Source organism: Vanessa tameamea, chromosome 30, assembly GCF_037043105.1.
Source record: "Vanessa tameamea isolate UH-Manoa-2023 chromosome 30, ilVanTame1 primary haplotype, whole genome shotgun sequence".
In the NCBI taxonomy this organism is placed as follows: domain Eukaryota; kingdom Metazoa; phylum Arthropoda; class Insecta; order Lepidoptera; family Nymphalidae; genus Vanessa; species Vanessa tameamea.
In genome coordinates, this window is record NC_087338.1 from 347,984 (window position 1) to 357,500 (window position 9,517).

The 9,517-nt window shown below is 36.1% G+C and overlaps 1 protein-coding gene across 6 annotated transcripts in view; it reads right to left on the reverse strand.

The window, feature by feature from the left end:
- The window catches only part of LOC113391577 (fasciclin-3), a 144,756-nt gene that overhangs the window by 76,635 nt on the left and 58,604 nt on the right, over nt 1-9,517 (reverse strand). The gene's annotated exons all lie outside the window — the stretch shown is intronic.

Below are 9,517 nucleotides of genomic sequence, written 5' to 3' on the forward strand. Positions count from 1 at the left end.
TTTGGTGAGCAGGATCGTTTACTCCTAAGGGATGAAATAAGGGTTGAAAGTTTGTATGGAAGTCCGTCATTTATTAAGTTAAAAACATGACATTTTATTTTTGGGATACTGATTAAAAATGAGTAGGTACGTATTTAAGCGTTTCTGGATATTCTGCTCTAAGGGGTGAAATACGCACCAACGTAATATTTTGAGTTAATCTGTAAATATGTTCAACTTCCACGCGAGCAAAGCCAACAAACAAACAAAACGTGTAACAATAGCAAACCTTGTCATAATTTTGTTTTGGGAACATTTCTTCTAAATCTCTTCTACGCGACTTTTGACATTTGAGCGTAATTATATCGTATTTATATCGTGACTAAGGAACAATCCCCTCCACGAGACCTTCTTCTTTCTTTCCTCTCTGTCTATTTCCTGTCTCACTCTAATATACGGTTTTATATGATTTTATTTAAACTTCTTTGTTATTGTTTTAATTCAAACACGATTTTTAAACCAAACAATTTTATTTCCAGTCATGTAAATACTCTCCAACGTTAATTTATTTAATTATGTATGTCATTTAATACATAATATATATCGAAAACTTCGTCCGGGTGTCCCACGGCACCTCTCGTTTCGTTTTAAACTTATAATTGTTTTTAATGTTTGATTTTTAATAGAAAATATAAATTGGCTCCGTGAAGGCACAGACGCGGGGGCGTTGGTTCGGGTCACCGTTGAGTCACATTGAAATAGGAATTTAAGATTATATTTAAGGATGTCTCGTCGATTCTATACTAGTTTCCGCCCACGGATTAGCCCACATGGGGACCTATTAGGTACTTGGCAACAAAATGACGATTACTTGAGACGTGACAGCGTAACAAACTCATTATCCCTTTTATAATATTAGTTCGGATTGAATTATCAATATTAACTTAACCTATAAATGTTTAGGGGGTGGATTATTAAACGATGACATCCCCTTCTTTCAAATAGCAAATCAATGATGAAAAAGAGAGAAAAACAGTCTTTAATTAAACACCAATTAACTAACGAGTAATTGTTTGCGTACAAATAAGCCAATTTATTTATCTTTGTGTTGAGGTTTCGAGTGTTCTTGTTTAATTTAAAGTTGCCTAATGGTATTAACTCCGTTACTTAGTTTGGCTGTAATTGTTTAATGAATTTGAAACTACATTAAGTTATAAAGAAACGATTAGTCTGTTGAAATTCGTTTCGTTTTCTAATAAAAAAGCTGATATTACATACATTATTCCCACTGCTGGGCTAAGGCCTCCTCTCCCTTTGAGGGAGAAGGTTTTTGAGCATATTCCACCACGCTGCTCCAATGCGAGTTGGTGGAATACACATGTGGTAGAATTTCGTTGAAATTAGACACATGCAGGTTTCCTCACCATGTTTTCCTTCACCGCCGACCACGAGATGAATTATAAACACAAATTAAGCAGATGAAAATTCAGTGGTGCCTGCCTGGGTTTGAACCCGAAATCATCGGTTAAGTACACGCGTTCTAACCACTGGGCCATCTCGGCCAAAAAAAAAGTACTGAATGGATTTTAATGTAACTTTACAATAATAGCTTGTACATCAGAGTAACACATACAGGCTATAAGATATTGCGTAAATAATACCCGCCGCGGGCGATATTCAAATTGGCTCATAAAAGCGCCATTAAATCATCACGTTACGGTGCTGAATTAAATTTAAAGATACCGTCGGTTCAGAATTATTATTGTACCGAGAAGAACCAGCAAGAATCTTAATAGTTATTGTCCATTATTCCAATAAAATTAAGCAGACGAAGTCACAGGAACTATACTATGTATATAAACGGACGGACGAAAGTTAATCATTATAAAGTCTCACCATAGTCTATGGTTAAGTGAACAGTGTAACATAACTTGCTTTGAAAGAGAAAGCGAATCGTTTATAGCGACTCGATGTCGATGTCGATGTGAAACGGACAATTTATTTTATTAGAGCTCCCGCGAGGAACGGTAATTATTGATTAGATCAGACAGTCATTATATTGAGCTACAGTAAGCTTTCTTCTAACGACAAAAGCGTATAGTTTATTTGTTTTGAGAATTAGTTAAATTAATAAATATGTTTTTAGGGTTCCGTAGTCATTAGGCAATAAACGGAACCCTTATAGATTCGTCATGTCTGTCTGTTAGTCTGGCCGTATGGCACAGCCACTTTTTTCCGAAACTAAGAACTATACTGTTGAAACTTGGTAAGTAGGTGTGTTATGTGAACCGCATTAAGATTTTCGTACAAAAATGAAAAAAAAATACATTTGGGGGTTCTCCATACTTAGAACTGAAATCAAATTTTTTTTTTCATCAAACCCATACGTGTGGGGACTATGGATAGGTCTTCAAGGATGATATTGAGGTTTATAATATCATTTTTGGCAACTCACACTTAGTCGCTTTTTTTATAAAATGTAACATCATATAATCATTATCGTGTTCCGGTTTGGAGAGTTAGAGAGCCAGTGTAACTACAGGCACAAGGGACATCTTAGTTTCCACTGGTGAACAACTGGTGACGCGATTATGAAGTAAGAAATTGTTAATTTCGCTTACGGCGCCAATATTTATAGGCAGTAGGGACCACTTACCCTAAAGTGGTCCAAAGATAAAGTATTTTTTTATTTTGGGTGTTTGTAAATTTTCTTTTGTATTTAATAACTATATGAACTGACATATACTTATTACTTCCAATAAGAAAGATTAAATTACACGTATGCGTTATTTAGTAATTGAATTAGTAGAAAATCTTCTGATTCTTGTCGGTTCTTCTCGGTAGAATCTATATTCAGAACCGGTGGTAGATTAACATGTATAATATTATTAATGCGAAAGTATTTTTGTCTGTCTCTCTGTTGTATGAAGCAACGTTGAACTCCAAGGAATATCATAGGCTACTTTATTATGTCTAACTCTTAAGAATCAATATTTAAAAGGCGAACGAAACTGCAGACGCCTACTAGTTTAATATAATTCCTTAAAACGTACAAAAGTTTTTTATTTATTGATTGAATGATAAATAATAAACCCAACTTTATAATAACGACAGGCCTATAATAATAGTTGACAAAAACACGAAATATAATCCCACGAGAAATTAATTATCCCAAACAGTCAAAAACAACAAATCACAAAATACTATATTGAATATCTGTTGCTGTTGTGTAATTAATTTTATAACATATAAACATAATCAGCCTGTAAATTTCCCACTGCTGGGCTAAGGCCTCCTCTCCCGTTGAGGAGAAGGTATGGAGCATATTCCACCACGCTGCTCCAATGCGGGTTGGTGGAATACACATGTGGCAGAATTTCGTTGAAATTAGACACATGCAGGTTTCCTCACGATGTTTTCCTTCACCGCCGAGCACGAGATGAATTATAAACACGAATTAAGCACATGAAAATTCAGTGGTGCCTGCCTGGGTTTGAACCCGAAATCATCGGTTAAGATGCACGCGTTCTAACCACTGGGCCATCTCGGCTCTTATTGAATTTTATGTTGTGTACAAAAAAATAATGATATTAATTAATTATTGCATCGATTAAAATCCGTATAAAACAGCAAGCAATGAGATTATTTTTTGTTTTCGTAACTTTGCATCTCATTAAACTTTAACAATATATTTATATAATTTAATAGTTACGTTATAATATTTGAAAATAATAAAAAAAATGTCACTTGCGACTTCTCGAGTTATCAAGTGTTAGACATGACATGTCTTTCTACGTCTGTGTCTTGTCTGGGAGTTCGAACTTGCTTCACATCGAATTGTATCTAATTCGGTTCAGGGGTTTGGCCTTGAAAGAGCAACAGACGGACAGATAGAAAAGAGTTGCTTACGTATTTATAATATCAATATAGACTAGTTTAGATACAATAAAGTTTCGTATAGGACGACTAACTGAAACAAATAATGTCAGAAAACTTTCAGACGATGTTTGTTTTGGAATTTTTAAAGATGACGCTTAAAAAAACAGACGCGCTCACGCGAAATAATTTTCGAGATTGTTTTCAGATATTTTCAACCCCGTCAAGGGATGAACTGTCTTGAACTTGGGTGCAGTGACATCAGAGCGTTCACCTCGGTCTGATATTAAGGGCTGTCTCGTCTACATCAAGATAACAACGCTCAAGTATTCGGTGTCTACATAATGAGATTATTATGGATCTTTTAATCTAACCTGAAGTTTAGGGTTACTAGATAACCTAGTGTAAAGCAGAGTTAGGTTAGTTAAATCTAGTCAAATAGTCTTTTAAATAATTCCCTTACAGATAATAAAAATATATATTGCAGATATTATTTCTATCTGTAATAATAAAACATATTGAAATTGTATTTAAAAGTGTCCCATTGGTGTAGTGGCTAGATGACAAGGCTACAGATCCCTCGGTCTTAGGTTCAAGCCCTGGGTAAGACTACTAAAAATATATTAGGATTTGGAAGACGTTTGTGATCATTCCTATAAGTGTCACATTTTTATGTATTTTCTTCAGAAGATATAAAGTATGTTAAAGTATCAATAGACACCATCCAAGGTTTAATGTGTACTAGTTTCCACTCACGGTTTTTCCCACGAGTGGGGCGGAGGATGCAGGTGTTAGGTAAAACTTGCTATGTACTTATACGCTAACATAATATAGTAACCCCTTCTCCGAAACGGGCTGAATCTTCAAATGTATGATTTATGTATATTGTTCTTCTAAGTTTTATTCAATCAATATTAATATTGTTTCGTTACGGTTTGAAAGGTAAGCGAGGTATAATTTCTCAATTCCCATGGTTGATGATTTAAGGAATGGTTTACTTGTTGGTTGGGTTTTGGGCAAGGCGTCTGGGTGTGGCAGCATTACTTGGTATTGTTGACTTCCAGTGTGAAGTGTGAGTGAGCCAGTGTAACTACAGGACATAGCATCTTAGTTCCCAAGGTTGATGGCGCAATGGTGTTATAAGGTAATATTTCTTACATCACTTATGTCTATAGGCAGGGGTGACCACTTACCATCAGCTGGCCCATTTACCAGTCTGCTGCAAGTATTGAGCCCGCGACCCGACGTTCGCGAGACAAGTTCAATGAATACATCGTCAAGTCAAAGTTAATTATATTTTCAATGTTAAAATAGCGTTTCAAAAGAACACAATAGTCAAAAATGCATCGCGTCATGAAACGAGAATCGAATCCATTAACTACGGTTCTATTGTTAATTTGTGACGACCGATATTTAAGTTCAAGTTTAAAATTCCATCATATTAAAGTTTCCGCCCGCGGATTGGCCAGCATATGGGGGGGGGGGGGCTTAAAGTACGATATACCTTTATCTGTATCTCTGACAATGTGTTTGTAAAATTTCACGATGATCGGATTAATTATAACATATGAAAGCGAAGCAAATAAATAAATTCATTAATACTGCTTTTATTCAAGTCGAATTCAAAAATTAAACAAAAATAATAGCCTGTTACAATTTACGGACGATTCCTGGATTAGTTATAGTCTACCGACACGTTCAGTTGAAAATAAAAACTTTGTCTATGAGTTAGGATTACAGTATAAACGATAACATACTACAGCTCATCTCTCTCAACCACGGCGATACTCCCATGATCTGAAGGTGGCGGGGCCTAACTGGATAGAGAAGTCGGAGAGCCAAGAGCTTTGGCACACCTTGAGATAAGCCCAAGTTAAGCTACCGCAGCGGACGGCCATCGCAGTGGTTTTAGTAGGTAGGAATCTCACATCACCCGGTTTCGCCGCCCAGGAGTGCGGGTACCTTTTAGTAGGAAAATAAAAAAACAAAGGCCAAGGTCAGCAACGGACGAAGATTGACTGATGATTTGCAATGCAATTTGCTGGATGGACAAGTATGGCTGTATTAAATTAGACTTAGTCAGGGTTCTTCACGATATCCAATCACAAGAGATCAGGCGCAGAAGCAACTGAATTTATACGCTTTTAGAAATAGGGGAGTTTATTACGAACTTCCCAATTCCGAGCCGAGATGGCCCAGACATTCAAACCCAGGCAAGCACCACTGAATTTTCATGTGCTTAATTTGTGTTTATAATTCGTCTCGTGCTCGGTGATGAAGGAAAACATTGTGAGCAAACCTGATTGTGTCTAATTTCAAGGAAATTCTGCCACATGTGTACCCACCAACCCGCGTAGGAGCAGCGTGGTGGAATATGCTCCAAACCTTCTCCTCAAAGGGAGAAGAGGCCTTAGCTCAGCAGCGGGAAATTTACAGGCTGTTAATGTTTTCCAAATTCCGGACAGTAATTATGTATATCTTGAACATTAATGACTTGCAAGAGCTCGATTTGATTTGGACCATAATTCTCCGAATCTACAACCTTAACTTTAAATAAAATGTTCGTGCGTGAGTTCGTAACTAACCTAACCGGCTTGACCGATTTTGATGACGATTTTTTATACTTATGTCACTAGGATGGTACTCATGTTTGGGGCCGGATAGGTAGAGCTAAAACCGAAATCTAGTTTTTCATTTTTAATCTAGCAACAATTTTTTGGGTTTAAATATAGCTTATATATTAATAGCGTAAGTCGACTTTTGCCCCAGTGATTATGGAACGATAGCTGCATATAACAAATCGGTTATGGTCTCTGAAGAGCTCCAGCCGTAGATGTGCAGAAAATCAAAGAGGATTCTTGATTGCAATTTACTAAATTGTTACGATTTAACAAATAATTAATTTTTATAGTTACTGGCCGGGTAGAGATCGGCGCTATGGGTGTATAAAAAAAAAATTAAAACGCGCGAACAGACGTCGTCAGTTTACAATGAAATTAAATCAAAACAAACCATGTATGGTTTCGAAATTTTGTAAAAATCTGTTGTATAAACGCGAAGTTACGCGTGCGACCTACTTGTATAAGGATTGATATAATATTAACTGAACCAGCGGCCCTGTCAACGTCATTTCAAGCAATGAAATAGATTTTCAGTTCCCAACACCATACTGTTACCGACTTTAGTTATTTAGATTAAAATACATTGCGGAAATATACGATACTATAATAAATCACAACCTATATACTTAAAATATTTTAGTGTTTCAATTGATTCTTTCCGTTTAGATTTAAATCATTATTTTGATTAATAATACGGTTTTTATTTTGATTAGAAATTAAGCTTATAATTAAAATCGGAAAACCAGCCATTCGTTTGACTTTACACGAACGAGAAATAAGTGTTATCTAATAAATATTATAGTGAGTGTTTTTTTTTTAACTAAAATACCTAACGTCGATAGGGTTATAGTGTAAAGTAAAGTGTTTTGAAGTTTGGGTGATTTAAATAATAAGGGCGTAACAATCAATAGGGACGGTAGCTGTTTATATGATGTGATTCGTATTCGTATTATAAACAGAACTAATACAGAGTCCGCAACTATTTTAAGCAGACGCTGGTAACGTCAGGAATTCAGACGAGACGAAATACTTTAAGCGAACTTTGTGTGTCTTTGTCATTACAAAGTATTTATTTCGACGAACGGTATGTCTGTATGTTATCTTGTTTTAAAGTGTTCGTTTGCATGTTAATATATTAATTATATGTTGTGCCTTTTATGTAATAGGTAGGTGTCGAGGCACATGGTCCACCTGATGGTAGCCATCGCCAATAGAAATCGGCGCTGTAAGAAATATCAACCATTCCTTACATCACACCAATGCGCCCTTGGTGTTAAGATAATACATCCCTTATGCCTGTAGGTACACTGCGACTGGCACACCCGTCCTTTAAACCGTAACACAACAGTACTAAGTATTGCTGTTAGGCGATAGAATATGTGGTAACTACCCAGACTCACTTGCTCAACCCCCCCCCCCCCACCAAGTAATAGCAGCGGTGAAGAATATCGTGGGTAAACCTAATGTTGTGGAAGCTCGTAACCCCAAGAGATCCTTGTCCAGCAATGGGACATATACCGGATGTTAATCAGTCTTTTATACCGAACGGAAATAAGAAATACATAAGTATACCAGGCGAAGTCGCTGAAGTTTATAATGTTGCAACTTCCCATAGTTATATTTATTGCAAAAACGTCTCCGAATGTTTCAAATAATGAAGGCAAGCGCCGACACGTACCGGGGTTCGTTCCGCTGTTGACTTGACATCTTTTTTCCTTAAGTTTAATGGACTTTCGAACTATTTATAGATCGTAATTATTGCTTTCTTAGTGATTTCATTTACGTCCTAAATGATATTTGTTTAAATAAAGTTAGTAACTGAAAAATACCAAACACATACATTAATAAATAACACAAATAAAAGTCGTGTGCGAAGTCGGACGAAGCCGCTAGTTTTTATTATTTCTCAATCTGTTTCGTTTGCAAAAAATGTTCTCAGGAACTCGTATCGTGTTGCTGTAACTGATACGTGAAGTTACTGATAAGAAATACGAATAAAAATACTAGTTAGTATATGTCAACAATTGGTTCTGTGCGACTCTACTCGCCTCAGATTTATATCATAAAATCGACATGATCGAAGAGTTCAGAAGAACATTAACAGACTCCACCACTAATATTTTTTAATGAATTGATGAACTCAGGCCCTCAGGATTTGCTGCCTCATAGCTGTCCACTCAACAAAGGCGTAGGCTAGGCGGATAAAGGTCCCAGTGTTAACGTAATATAGTAGAGCTCTTAGTAAATCGCATGGAATATATTATAAATTTAAGCTTTGTTTATCTCAGAATAAGAAGGAGAGCGCCTCTTCTATTAGAATTAGGTTTAGGCCGGAAACAAGTACATTATATTTTTTTATATACTTTTTCAAAATTTTCGGATTTATTCTTCCGAAACTTTCAACCATTTGCTGCTCGTCCCGACTTCGCTTGGATACATATATTACGAACTCTGCCATACATGATTTTTGCGAACTTTGAAATAATGAACAATGAAATAATTTTTCAAATCGGACCAATCGTTCCTGATATTGGCGCTTTCAAACAAACTCTTCAGATTCATAATATTAGTATATAATATTTATTTACGGATAAAGTTTTCCAGAATAATCACCGGCTCGTGTTGGTGACTCAGCGATTATTACTAACGTTTAAATGATTCACATCTCCACTGTGGCAATAACAATTACAGTTCATAGTACAGATTGTGGGCACCATTGAAGCCGATACCGCTCAGTGGAAAAATATTCTCGACCCCTCACATATCAATCGTAAATCGCGAATTCAAACCCTATCAAATTAAATTATAAGAGACTTTTAATGAAAACATCGTAGGGACGTAGTGAAATAAAATCAAAATATCCTTTATTCAAGTAGGCTCATAAAAGCTTTGACACGAAGATTCAAAAGTGCTTGTAAAAGCCTACTTGAATAAAGTATATTTTGATTTTGTTTGAATCGTCATGTCAGTGTTCGGAAAGTGAATTCTGCCGAGAAGAACCGACAAGAAATTCAGTAGTTACTCTTTTCCACCATTCGAAT